Here is a 14849-nt window from a genome sequence, read left to right on the forward strand (position 1 = left end):
TATTTCCCAACTGCTTCGTGATTTCTTCCAGTTGCACTTGTCATTAACAAAGGAACATTTTTTAGGTTTAGTAAGAGTGATTCTATAGAAAAGTAAATAGTTTAAAGGAGGGTGTAAACTGTTCACTCGACATCTCCCAATTATGCTCAAATAAGATGGTAACTTTTTATCTTGAAATGAAGCTTTATATATACAGCCATATTATTTGAAGTCTAGGCACAGACATACAGACATGATACAACTCATCTTTCGTGTTTAACAAATGTGACATTTTGTACATGTTTTGTCTTCTTTATGGAACCCCATGGTCTCACTCTGCTCAGAGATTACTTCCTAGTGTATACATCTCAAGTGGCCTGTATATAAACAGTCAAATTAGTGAGAACACTCACCCCAACTCATTAACTTTAGCTGTGTTATTGGAAGAAGTCATGCTATGAGCTGGAGATGGTCATGTTGGTGTTCTAAATAATCATGATAAACTTTGTCATGCCGTTTGGTATCGTGGGTAATAATATCACTGACATTGAGGCTGAGTTAGTAGAATTACGTCTGTTACTTCTATTTACATGAGTCTTTTGATTTTTGACAGTGAATGTTAAGAGTGACAACATTAATGCAAATGTGTTTATTTTATTTTATTTTTTACTATTCTCTTTGGAAGTAAGTTTTATTTGCATCCTTCTTTAGCCATCCCTGAAGCTCTCACACCCAGTATCTTCTCTGATTCACATCCAGAGAAACAAACAAGCAAAAACCTGACATAAAACAAAAATATTTTGAAGTTAAATAAGTTGCTAAGTGTACTGGAGAGATAAACATCATGACTTCCGTTACTGCCACAGTCGCATCTCTCTTCATCCCACTTGGCCTCAATTCTGTGATTCAAACTCACATCGTGGATCCAATTTGGAAATCATCATATAGTGACAATAGATTGTGTCATGTCACTAAGTCAACAGTGATGCTGAACTTCTTCAGGAGTTGAAACCAGGTTTCTAAGAAAAGAAATAAACACACCTCGGAGACAGCATATGGTGCTTTCATCACAGATACAGAAGTCAGAAATTGTGGGGCTTCCATTAACTTTCATCTTACCCTGAAATAGAACAAGAGAGATAGAGGGGCATATTTTTAAAAACAAAGCACACGCAATACCATGCAAGCAGTAAAAGAAAAAACCCAGCCAAGAAAACTCCATCCTGGGAGAGGTAGTAAAGCATTGAGGTTAAGGGCATAGGCCCTGGAATCACTTTGCCTGGCTTCTAATCCCACCTCTATAGCCTAATAACTGCTAACCTTGGGGGAGGTATTTTAATTTCATTTGCATCTCAATTGCACTTACAAAATGGGTAATAATAGCTTACTTAACTCACAGAATTCTTGTGATGTTTGAATAAGTTAATACTTTATCTCACAGAACATGACGCATTATATTAACCAAATAAACTATACCAAATAATCCGTGACTTCCTGGAGATTGTCAGACACATCCCAGTGTTTGAGATATTATATGTAATAGGAAATGGGAATCAATAAGAATATGGCTCCTATGGGCATCTGGAGCCGTGTCTACAATTTCATATTGTGTATGAGATGTTAGCTGCTATTATTTGTAATGTTCAAGCAATCGTCATACAAGAATAATCAGTAAGATGTATTTGAATTGTTTCCATTTTTCAGTTTCTGGAGAAGGGACAGTTGTGTTCTTGTACAAAACAGGTCACTGGAAAGGTAAATGTTTCATCTCACAATATTAGCTGGCCCTGCTATCTAAGGGTGACTCAAGGGAAGTGCTGGTTGAATAGGACCATACCTCCCAAAGCCACAAACAACTGGTGAGGATTGAGCCTTCCCTGGTGAACAAAGGAACTACCTTTCAGTCAAAGTTAGATGAGGCCCTGCACTTATTGCTAGGAACTCCAAAAGATTCTCAGGGCTCCTGCGTAAAAAAATCCATGATAGATAATACAAAGGCCATTAAAATCTCCATAAGAACAACAGTTCAGAAATTTAAAAATTATAGAAAATAAGATACAACCAAGCAACTCACTCTTTTTTACTAATGAAAGTACAATTTTATGAGCTATGAGTATATGTGTATTAAATATATATGTATATATGTTTTTCCCACCCATATATTCTCAGACTAAAACTTGGATGGCTTTAATAAAGAATAAAATAAGTACCTGAATACAGTAGTTTCCTAAGTCCTTCTCTTAAGCAGGATGCGATAAATATTGTTTAGCAAATGAATGAATTAAAAATAAATGAATGAGGCAGTAAACTCCAATGGAATGGCCAAATGAGAGATGTCACCTTTCAGCAAAAGTGCTGGCTTTGTCATCTCACCCAAAGCCAAGGTCGCAAGACTTTGGGGCAGGAAAGCATAATGCCTAACAGAGTAGCTCAGAAAAAAGGGGTTCAGCTAAGTCACTGAAAGGCCAAGCAAAGAGCATATACTAAAATGGAGAGATTTGTTTCCCTGACTCATGGCGGCAAGGTCAGGCATTTCCTTTGCTAATAGCCAGTGAACCAATGGATGGCACACCATTAATGGATGTCTTAAGTTATGGGAAGGAATCGGGTTTCCCAAATGAATGTTCTTTCAATGCACTAAAAGGAAATGATCGGCAACCTAGAACTGGAAGAGCTTTTACATTAAATAGCTTCCTTTACATCTTGAAATGGGCATCGATGGTTTTGTTAAAAAGGAAGTGAACAATGACTAAACTCCTAAAGGAAAAGAAAGTAGCACCTTCCTGGCGACAAATCGGGGCAGATATTCACTCATGACCGGCAGCTGTGTTCCCAACTCCGGAAACAAATAAAATCCAAAGTCCTAAAAATTAAAACAAAGCGTATTATGTAGTAAGATAAGAAATGGCAAGTGAGAAATGAGAAGATCCACCTGTTTAAGGTCAAATAAGCTCTTCTATCTGTGGCTAAAAATTTACCAATATTTGCCTAAAGGCAAAAGGCAAAAAGTTGGTTTCTTGGGCTTCCGTATGCTTATCATGACACAGCTAGACAAGAAGGGTAAAGCTGTAGAAACTCCCAGGGTTGCAAAGGGATTTCTGACCTTCACGTAGGATTTCTCGGTTGACTAGATATGTGATATTATTGTGGGATTTTCTCTTAACCCTTAAGTACCTGTCCCTATTGTAGCCACAATAAAACTCATGGAAGCTATAACTGGAACACAAAGCCCAATTTGTCATCCTATTTAATCACAACAGGGCTCTCCTTGTGGGGAATCAAGTCACGATCCCTTTGTCCATCCCCTCAGCGGACAGAAAGTGAAAAATATCTTTGAGGAGGCTATTTATTGCACTTTAGGCTAATGGTACTTGTCCTTCTTTGGTAAAGAAACTACTTGCTTTCTCGGGTCATTGTTTCGTCTTTCTCCATGCCCTGTACGACTGATGCAAGTACAGTGATACTGACTTCAAAGGGAGCTTAATAGGGCATGGAGAAAGACAGGAAACATGGCGGGAATATTTAAGAGAGGACTTCACAAGGTCAAGTTTCCTTGTTGCAATTTCCTTATGCATACCTCAAACTGATTTGTCTTTCCATTTCAAGAACCAAGGGATGTTTAGTCCCTTTCTTATCCACAATCCTCATTAAAGTCATTAAAATGTTTCATTTGAATTCTACATACCACACAATTAATACATGAGCTGTGCTAGTCTCTATATGCAATTCTATTTCCTTGCTTGAAAGCTCTCTCACCAGTGTTCTGTGGATGAAATCAGAATTTTGATACCGACTTCTAGCATCTTCCTTAGATGTAAATACATTTGCAAAGATAGCGAAAACCAGAAACTCAAATGTTGCTTTTCTTGATAGAGCATCAAAGTCAGTGCGACCCACACGTGTCTTTGAGTCCTCTTCTGTCTCCCCACCTGATTTACTCATGCGATCATGTCGACGATGGCGGAGTGATTGGATTTAAGCCCTTTTTCTCTTTGAGCCTTGGTATAAAGTGGTTCCAAAAACATATTCCATTTATATAAAATGAGTACGCATGCAGCCACAATCTCCACCTATGCTAAAGCATTTTCTTTATTATAATGAGATGCATCTTTCTGGATTTTCTGCACAATCAGACTATAATTAAGCATAGGAAGATACAGGTAAGTGCATGAGATGCATGTTTAATTAAAAGAGAAAATGCTGGTTAAGTATCAATTTGTAGACATTCAATTTACAAGGAGGATTCCGAAAGCGACTCTGTCTTTCTCACATATTTCCTTTGATATGTATGTATGTGTTTACACGCATGTATGTTTTCACACTGAAATCATCTTCTCATTTCATATGCTAGAGTTCCTGCCACATGTACTGCCCCCATCCAAGAAAATGTTGATACGTATTAAAAATCCCCATGAAAAAGAAAATGCTTGCATAAATTCATGTAGGGCAAATAAAAAAGCAGCCAGGACCCAGCAGGCTGAGTCAATGTATAGCTTGCATATGGAAACAATGACATGATTGTTTACTCACTGGTTTAATGATATTCACTTTCTCCTAATGGCAACGTGGAAAATGTGAGTGCCAGATGCTGCGCCCAGAGCGGAGAAGAGAGAACAGGGGAAGGTCTAGAGTACGGAATTTATCCTGACACCAGAATGTAGTGTAACTCTTCAGTTTATTAAATGCCGTGTTGTTTTTTTTTTTTTAGAAAAAAATACTTTGATGTCTGCAGCTTAGATTTCCATATTTTTATATCAGTTCAGCAACAAATTTACATATTTCCTGGAATCTGCAGATATAAAAGCGGTAAAACACTCCAGGCATTATTAGACAGTAGATTATAACCCATTACTATTGTTTCAATTAGCAATGTAAAAGTGACCTGCAGTGTTCAGATGACCCACTAATGGATTTAAACGCTTTCAAATATTAATGCAGGTTTTCTAAAGATGAATCCCAAACCCATTATTCCTGGAACAACTATGAGCTGAAAAGCTGGCAATGATTGTGCATTATGTGGAAAGGCTCATGGTTAATTAAATGAATACCTAGCATTACACTATTCACTTTAGTGCTACAAAATTATTTCTCATTGATTTTTACATTCTGAGTCTGTGATTCAATTTACTTCTGCAATTTGTGTTGCCGTGTCAATAAAAGGGAACTGCTTGAAGATAGGAGCATTAGAGACTGATAAATACATTAAGATCCAATGAAAACGGCAGTTTTTCTATTGTTTTCTTCCATTGAAATATCATTTATAGCAGCACTCTGTTATGTATTATTAATACAATTTTTGTTTGCTTCCATCTGCTCTCTTCCCCCCTTCTCTATTCAGGAATTGGAATATTAGTGATTGCTTGAGGGTGAGTAGCTAATTTTTCAGTAACAAGTTCTCTCACTATCAAGAACAAAAGCACCATCAACACAAATCTGTTATTTCATGTTAAATGAACTAGAAGGCCAGATTCCTCATCAAAGACAGTGTGGGGAGTTGCTGTGTGTGCATTTTCATTTCAAGGACTAAATGACACTTGTGTTTGTTAAACCATGAAAGCTAAAAAATAACAAATAGCTCAAACCCCGTCACCCAATTTATGCGATGTAACCACAGTGTGATGTATTTAGGAAGTGTACATTTTATTCAGAAACTTTATTGCCTGTTTTATGATTGAATCGACGTGTGTCTTTTTCCAAGTCACCTGGACTCGGTTCTGTCAAAGTCTGAAGTCGCAGGTTGAGATTTGCTTCACCACTCTTCATTACTCCAAAATGTTGCAAACTTCACCTTCGTTGTTCTCGGTGTGGAAAGAAACCTTAGATGTGAAGTCTTAGACCTGCCTGCATCAGTGTAGACTCATAACCTAGGACGTGTTCGTTATGTACTGTGAATTTAACTTTTCCTGAGAAAGGTAGGTTTACCAGTCAAACGTAATAGTTAATATTTTCTACCTAGGATCATCTCACTGGAGTTTATTGTGCCCAAATCATCTCCATGAGGATGATCAGTCAGCTAACCTCATCTCATCGTATGCCTGAATTTTTCTGCACTCTACATTAGACCCAGTGGAGAATCCAATCTCAGCAAAGGTGGTATGCCCAGCCCCAAAGGATTCACCTTCCACTATCTATGCTCCTTACAAAATCTATCGTCAAGCCATTACTTTCCATATTGAGCTGCGTTGGTAACTTGAGTTTGAGTATTGATTTAATATAAAATGTACAACATGGAAAATTTTATATTGAAAATCGTTCTGCAAAGTTTTAAGAAAAGATCACTCTAGAGACACAAAACTAACAAAGGGAGAATGCAAATGACCAATAAACACATTAAAATTTCAACTTCCTTATTCATCAACGAACGTGGATTTAAAATAATTAGCTTTTTTTGCCCATCATTGTCAGAGATGAGAAGAAAGAATAATTCATATTAGTGAGGAAAATGGAGCTATGCATGCATCTGGTAGGATGCACGATGATGCAGCTTTTCCAAAGGTGGTGTGAACATATGTGTTTTTAGATTTTGAGGCTTGCATACCCTTTTTGCTATGAAATTCTACCTTTTGGAATTTAATCTCAGGAAATAATTATGAATGTGTCCAAAGATTTAGCTATACAAACTGTTCATCTCGACCTTATGGGGTCATTCATGAGAATAAAAAACTGAATACATCCTAACTGTCTAAAATGAGGAATTAGCTAGTAAATCATGGGGCATTAGTACAATTGAATAGTACTCAATCCTTTAAAATTATATACAACAATATTCAATGATATGGGAAGACATTTACGGTATATTGTTGATTGAATAAAACATACCACACAAACACACACGCTCACAAGTGACCAAACTGTGTATAACCTATCTGGTGTTTAAATAGTGACATTATATAATTTCTTTAATAATTTTGAAGATATTCCAAAGGATTCGAATTACTGCTTCAAACATTTTTTTTTCTTATAAAAAAGTAACTCGTGTTCACTGCAGAGTAATTTAAACGACACAAAAATAACACACTCTACATCTGTACATCCACATGTAGGTATACGGAAGAAAAGGTACATGGGCAAGATATACAACAAAATGTTAACAGAGATTATGTTTTAGCTATGCTGTGAGTTACTTTCTCTTGCATTTTTACTTCCATGTTTATATATGCCTACAAATAATATGGATAACATGTTTTCGTAGTTAGAAATATGATTGCGAATTCCCTCTTAGTTATTCTACACAGAAACGAAGTGGGAAGATGCCCTTGTAACTTTTATGGGAAGGAAGATAAAATAATTAGAAACAGCCATGACAGAGAAAAAAATACTGTTTACCTGTCAAAAAAATTCTAAATTAGAACCCTAGCTCTCTGAATTACTAGCTGGGGACCCCGCAACTCACAGAACTTCTCTGAGCTTCAGTTTCCTCTAAATATACTTCTATACCCCAAAGCAACAATGGTCAAAAGAGAAAAGCAAATGTCTGCCTAGTTGCATCTGAATATTGAGACATAGTGACTTCTGAGAGGGTTGCGAATAAGCTTAAATACCACCGAATACTTCCTCATGTTCTAGTTCACTGCTTCTTTCACTCTTCGGAGCCTCGTGCACACTTACAGCCAGTTGGACTTTTACCTTGTGACATTTGCTCCAAAGCATTTTCTGTCATTAAAATGAAATACATCTTTTCAGAAGAGGACAGAGCAATAATACAGCAATGTTCATAACGCTTTGCCCCCAGTAATTAGCAAACGTCGTTCTTATGGTTGTGGCCCTTGCGTGAGCTCTGCAAGCACAGCCCATGCTGCTTTTTGCTCCCTATTGCACGCTCTGTGTCTGCACATAGTAGGTTCCTGTTGTCAAATGAATACATGCAACACACCCAGGTTAGAGTTTCAAAATTTGAGGGCCGCATTTTTACCTTCATTGCGGCAAAATTGAAACAAGTACTTAGAAGATGATTATATAACACTTTGCTAGTCATGTAGCTGCTAAATAAAAATCGTGTGACATTAGAAAGGAACAGTCGTTGCTCTTAGAAGCTGGGGTTATCACATCGGCAACCGAGGAAATAGCTCCTTCCTTTGTCAAAGTTCCCAACTTCCCCCTCACCCCCCCAAAGCAGAACCAAAAACCTGGAACTTGTTCCTGAATGATGCCGCTTAGACAGCGTCTGTGCTTGCTGATGTGTTGTTGGCTGGTGGAGAAGGCCAAGCACAGGCCTTTGGGCTATGCACATGACACCTTTTCTTAGGTAACTGAGCAAGGGGATTAAAAAAAAAAGATTTCTTTATAATACAATTTTTCAGTATCCAGACCACTACATAATCATCATTAGTGAAGGTGGGCTCTAAGGATAAATGCACTTCTAAAAGCTGCTTTGAGTCTAGACAGTTTCTCAGTTTGACATATTTATAGGAGTGGAAAACTGAGGCTTTCACCTCAGTTTGCTCATCTTGGAAAGGGGACTATTCACAATGTATCAATTATATGGTGGTAAGAAAGGAACAGGAGTTAGTACATGGAGAATACTTTCAACAGTGAAGGCAGAGTGAGTTTTTAAATACTAGTTCCAGACTATTCCTGCCTCTCTACCGCTCCTGCTGGAGCCTGGAGTAGTGTTTCAAGAGGTCGTGTCTCAGGACAAAGTAAGTGGGAGTCTCTACGAACTGAATGGTAAAGTAAGACAATGGTTCAGATGACCAAAGCCATGAAGATATTTGACTAAAACTCCTTTCCAAGTTCCTTAATTCCTCACTCAGTAGGCATGACTATGGCTATATATATTAAGAAGGCATTGTTTTACAGCTGAAAGAAACCTTGTGGGATATCTGGTTTCATCACCTTAGTTGGATCTCCCCTCAGAGAGGTAGGATGGATGGCTGAGGGTCGCCCAGCCAGATGGCAGTCTAAACCTAGTCCTCATGCTGCCTTCCCTGGACCCTCCACCACATTTATTTTTTCTTAATGGCATAAAATAGACTATCTTTAAATTAAAACAAAACTCCCACCAAAAAAAAATGTTGTTCTCTTAAGTCTTGAGGCATTGGCAGTGACCCATTTATTATAGGATTGCATTTTACAAATTATCTTATGTATTAGACTGTACACGCACACACACACACACACACACATGCACGCACACTCTCCCCCTCCTAATCATTAACTAATATGCTGCTAGATCTGGGGCTTACAAACACATTTTTGATAGAAAAAATTCAAGGTTCCCATGTGTAACTGCTTTTTCAGTAGTGTTTTGCAAAGGAATGACTGGAATGATAATGAAGTCCGCTAGGCTGGTATCCAGGGCATGGTCTGGCTGCATGGAGGTTCTAGAAAGTGCTGAAGGATGATCTTACTGTCTGCTGCAGTATGAAGGGAACACTTGATTAGAGTATGACACTCCCGTTGACCTTGAAAATAACATATAGAGTTAAATGGACCCAGTGCTGAGGTATGTAGTTTTCAATGCTATAGAAAGGAACATTGTTGCCAGTAGGTACAATGTTACTCTACCCTGACAGTTCAGGACAGTGTCACCAATAGCTCCTTGGACAAGTGCACTTAACAGGGAATGTGACACTTTGTGCATCTGGCCAAAATTCACGTGACATTAATTTTGTTTTGTTTTTGCCAAGATTATCTTTACTTGCACCATTACCTTGATTAATGCACAAGCAGATAATAACATATAAACATTGAAGTAACCACAACATAACTATCCAGAGGAAAATAGCTAAATGAAAACAGAGGGGAATGAAAAAAGAGCATTTCACGATGAACTAGACAAGAGCACATTTTAAACATGCATTCTCCTCTAAATGTTTTCACAAATTTGATAATTACATTCATTTTATTTAAAGTTAGCTAAGAGTAACTTATACCAAGAGAAAGAATATATCCTCTGTACTGTACTATAAAAGCTATAAAATCTAATTAGATAGTGGGAACTCAATAGAAATTATTATAGCCATAACGAATTAGAACACAATAAATAGTATAGATTTTGGAAATTTATTGTCTAAGGTAGATAGTGCATACATTATTAAACCATGCAGAAGTCGTCTGGAGAAATATTTATTCAGAAGTGAGCTAAATGAGGATGCCGAAGATTATTAAGGTCACCGTAAAGACATTACACCACAGAGGGGAGGGGAGGCTTCTGGGAACAGACTCAACGGAACCCTTGGTGTCGGAAATTCACAAAGAACCGAGTATGTTTGTGAAGACACACTGCCTAACAACATAATTTTTGAATAGTTATATAAATAGCTTTATTTTCTTCAAAAGAAACAGGAAATACATTTTACATAATCTGATCAGAACAGGAAACCTGCATTTTGTGCAAAGCATACTATGAATTCATTTTCTTTGTTATGGCTTTAACTAGCCCTAGCCTCTCACCTCCAAACATAACAGACTCCTTCTGGTTTAATTATGCTTCTAGTTCTAAAGATGAGTTAACCGCTTATGCGGAGAATTGGACTTTCATTAATCAGAAAAAAAAAAAAGCCTATGTTCAGGAGAGGACTTACACTCCACTGGAGGAAGCTATACCTTTAGAGACCAAATGGTGAAGGAAGTTACTAGAACGAGCAGGACAATTGATCTGAAATTTGACTATGCATCGTAAACTTTCCTCCCGCTAAAAAGTATCAATTCCTCAGTTTAGCCTTGCCATTTTAATTGCAGGGCCAATGAATCGCAGAAAAGCAAAAGTGAGGTTAGGTCTGAAAATACGTAGCTTATTTTGGCAATCAAATAACAACAAAACTATTGAAAAGACAGCATCTTTTTCACTTCCTATGGAGCATGTGTTTTTGTACATTCTGAAAAGCATTGACGATAGACACACATTTTATAGTTTTTATGGAAAATAATTAAAAAACATAACTTTCATTTAGTCTAAATATCAGGGTTCTGGGCAGAGGCTACTGAATCTCACATTGTGTTTTGTGACATTTTTCCTCCTATTTTGCGACTGTGGGAAGGCAGATTTGGTACTCAGTATGTTTGTCTTTCTTAGATTTTCAGGATATCATACTAAGAGCAATAATATGTAGGTATTAAAGAGTTTGCTATCGAGCAGTCGTTCTTCAGAATTGTACATTTTGGTGCGATCTTGAATTAGTTCCATGGATTTAACCAGTGTCTACTCTCCAATGTAAGATTTCCTGGACCCTCTTTCAAATTTTCAAGTTCCCAATGTTCAGTGAGAAAATATAACTTCCTATGATCCATACTATGGCATACCTCTTAATATATCCAAAATAATTTGCCTACCTTTAAAATGAAAAAGGCGGGGAAATAGTTTAAAAACAGGGCAGGAAAACCAAAAAATAGCAAAGTGTTCCTTAAAGGAATCACTTGATATTTAAAAATAAAATTGTGCAAAGGCTATGGAAATCTTAAGTCCACAGTCATATGTGTGTGTGTATATATATATATATATATATATATATATATGGCAACCTCATTTAAGATTTCACTAAGATTCTGCCAGCTGAAATTCACTGTTGATAAGAAAAATGAAAAGTGTTTGACTTTACTGGACCTTAACTTCATTGGAGCTTAGTATATCCATCTGATGTAATAAATTCACACTTTTCTATGTTAAATTCGTTCATACAATGGGAGCTTATAAAAAAGAATATAGACTAAAGAGTAAGTTGCATAATGAGATTTAATCTATGTAAAATATGTCCCAGAAGAAATGTCCTTTGCTTTGATCATATCCCTTGAAACAAGATCCCCTGCTGGAAACCACAATAAAATGAGAGCTTGGGAAAAAAACTCCTCTGGCAAGCAAGCTTGCTTTTTAAAACAAAAGTTCACCAAGCCCACCAAGCCCATGATCCTGGGGTGGGCTTAATTAATGTCAATGAAATCTCAAAGGTTCCCTGAGGCTTAAAGGGGAAATAAATCTCAATGGCTGCTCCATGCCTTCCTCTCTGAGATTCTCAGATTGGAGACACACACACAGATGTGCATGCGTGTGTATACATTCACGTCATACACGCATACACACGCTGTAGGTGTCTATTTCATTATGAAATGCGCTTCGCAAACTTTATTTGTTCCAGAGTAGGTTTATATATCATTTTATCATCATTTTCAACATGGCTCTAGAATGTCAACAGCTATGTTGTCATCTTACAATCAGAATGGTTTAGCATATTTCTCTAAGTGGACATGGTAACATTTCTGTCTTGCTCTTGGGTTCTGTCATTGACTCATGTTTATATGGAATCCATGGGGCTACCCTATCGAGCTCAGCTGAGAAGACATTTCTGAGTAGAATCTCTAGTTATTTTTCATTAAAATTTTACTCCCTGTTAAACAGCCCCTCATTGAATTGAAAAAGTTGGTGGTTGTTGTTGTTTCCACATGTGCACACTCCATTTCATTTTACTCAGAGTCAATGAGGTTCTGATCCTGATTACCAATTTTCTAGAAGAAATGAATAAATACAATAATAAACAACAAATAAATAAACAAAATGTTTAATTTTCTCTTATATTGGTTATGTGTGCAAAGACTTATCAGGAGCAGGTTCACAGATCACAGAAAACCATGTTATCCCTGAAAAATAAATGAGGAGGTTATAGCCCAGTTTTCATCAGTACCTAAATGCATGGTTAATGCTGATTCGCTGGCTTGGAAGTTACAATTCCACCCTGTAAATTGCACATGTAACTTTTAATGCGAAACACACACACACACACACACACACACACACACACACACACAAACACATACACATGCAAGTTTCTGAGCCATTAAGCTGCTGTACCACCCAGGGAAACAATCATATTCACTCCTGATACACACACTGCAAAATGATTATTTTTATGAAAATTCTCTTCCAGTTGTTCTTCTCCTATCTTTCCAATTATGTCAGCCACATCATTTTGAGCCTCTGAGTCACTTTAAAAGTTTTGTTCTGCAGACTTCAATTTTCTAAAGATCTCAGAAATTTACAAGCGGTCTTAACAAATATGGTGTGACTGCCGCGTGGTTTTGTGTTGCCTTTGTAGTTTCTAAGACACTCTAACATTATTTAATTAGCTAAAATTTCTCCTCTCTTGAGAAATGGAAACTCAATGAAATGTCAACAATGCTGTCAGTCTGCTTCAGGCTAAACTCATTACACAAAAACTAAAGGTAAAAATAGTCCGAGGCAGAATTCTTTGTCGCAATTTTGAGGCCCACACCTTATGCCAATGAAATCCATATGTGATTCTATAAAAATGCTAAACCGGGAAGAGTAGCTAATAAATTATCTCAACAGAAACAATAATTGATCAGCCCTTGCATAGAAATTTATCTAATTAGCCAAATAACATATCAAGTTCTGTTGGGGATTCTCTGAATACCACATTTATTCTTTGACGACCCTTTACTTTTCAGCTCTGGTAAGGCTGAAAAAATGCTCTGAGCTGCTCTTTACACCTAAAATGAATTTCTCCCCCAAGAAAGAAAGAAGAAATCATTATCTTTTTAAGCTGAGTACAGCCAAGAACGGAACAAAAATGCCTCAATTTATCTGAATTATCATGGAGGGTTGGGGATCCATGGACACATTCCTAAAGATAATACAAATTTGGCATTTTCTATTGTCTAAGGGTTTATAAAGGCTAAGTTTCTTGATTTATTTAAATAGGTGCCAGCAAAGAGCAAAGTACAAAAACAAGTGCTATATACTAAAGGTATGTGAATTACCTCCTTCCCAAGGATAATGCAAATTAGAAGTACGTAAAGCTTTGTCTGCACCTGGGATCTTTAATGAGGATAAAGAAAAATCAGACAGAGATTCTCCTGGGGAAAGAGAGGATCGTTATTTGAATAACCTGCAGTGAATTCTAATCAATGCGACGTGACTTTGAAAATGAATGTGGTCTTTCAACCCGCTGTACTTGAGCTGTAATATTAATCATAACTTCATGGTACAGTAAAGCTTATGACAAATGCTTGTTCAGTAGACTCAGAAAAAGACTGGCTTGGATGTGCCAAGGAAATATGGAACCATGGAAATACAAAGGCTCTTCTTTTTTCCTCCTTGCTAGCCCATTTATTGGCTAGTGTTTTCTGTTATCTTTCTTTAATTATCTCAAAAGAGGCTGATGCAAATTGCATGTCATAACTGTAATTGTTTTCTTTTCTTTTTCTTCCAAAGGTGACATTTTACATGTACCTATTTCCTGACACAGTTTTAGAGTGTTATTTAACATTAAATTATACCAGGAAGCTGGTGTGCCAATCAGCTAAGGATGCATTAAACAGCACAGCAAACCTCTGCCACACAGGAGGAGGAGATTTTTAGCTCTGCCCCAGTAGAGCCTGCATTTTTTTACAAGTGCCTCCTGGACCTGAAGAAGGTTGAGCCTACACACACACACAGCAGATTTCCTGGAATGCTAGGTAGAAAAGTGCTGCTGGCTTAAATAATAATTTTCAAAAAAATCAGCTCTCAAGTGTTTTCGACCTCCAAGAAAATGCAATTGGCTTTTGACAAGTTGACATTAAAAGGCTTACATCAGAGGAACATAACGTGTTAAAGCTAAACGCTCAAGAATCACATGAGGAAGGAAGACGACGACAAAATAAACAACTTAGAATAATTTAAACCATTTTTTGTCAGAGCGTAATTCCAGGAAAATAAGGGGCCTGGCATACTTGCCCTGGTCTGACGGAAAGAGTGTTCACCGATCAGAGCCGCCATCTTGGTTATCGTGACGCTCTGATGTGAAGGGCAAGGGCTGTGACTCAGCTCCACGGTCCAGCCTGTGCCATTAGTGCGTGATGAGGCAAGACAGAAGTTAGTCCTTCGAATGTGTGTGTTGACAGGAGAGCAGTTTCTGGGTTTCAGTTAAGAAGTA

At 37.3% G+C, this 14849-nt stretch overlaps 1 long non-coding RNA gene across 3 annotated transcripts in view; it reads right to left on the bottom strand.

Annotated features, from left to right (window-relative positions):
* Positions 1-613: 613 nt before the first annotated feature.
* LOC109269487 (uncharacterized) overlaps positions 614-14849 on the bottom strand; it is a 172099-nt gene continuing 157863 nt past the window's right edge. For all 3 annotated transcript variants that reach the window (XR_008419891.1, XR_008419890.1, XR_008419889.1), the window contains 2 exons: positions 2759-2842; positions 614-1099 (listed from right to left, as the gene is read on the bottom strand). This is a non-coding gene — a long non-coding RNA (uncharacterized LOC109269487). The remainder of the gene's footprint in view (positions 1100-2758; positions 2843-14849) is intronic.

The sequence above is a fragment of the Panthera pardus genome, unplaced genomic scaffold (genome assembly GCF_024362965.1).
Source record: "Panthera pardus isolate Hobbes unplaced genomic scaffold, ASM2436296v1 HiC_scaffold_7, whole genome shotgun sequence".
Lineage (NCBI taxonomy): Eukaryota > Metazoa > Chordata > Mammalia > Carnivora > Felidae > Panthera > Panthera pardus.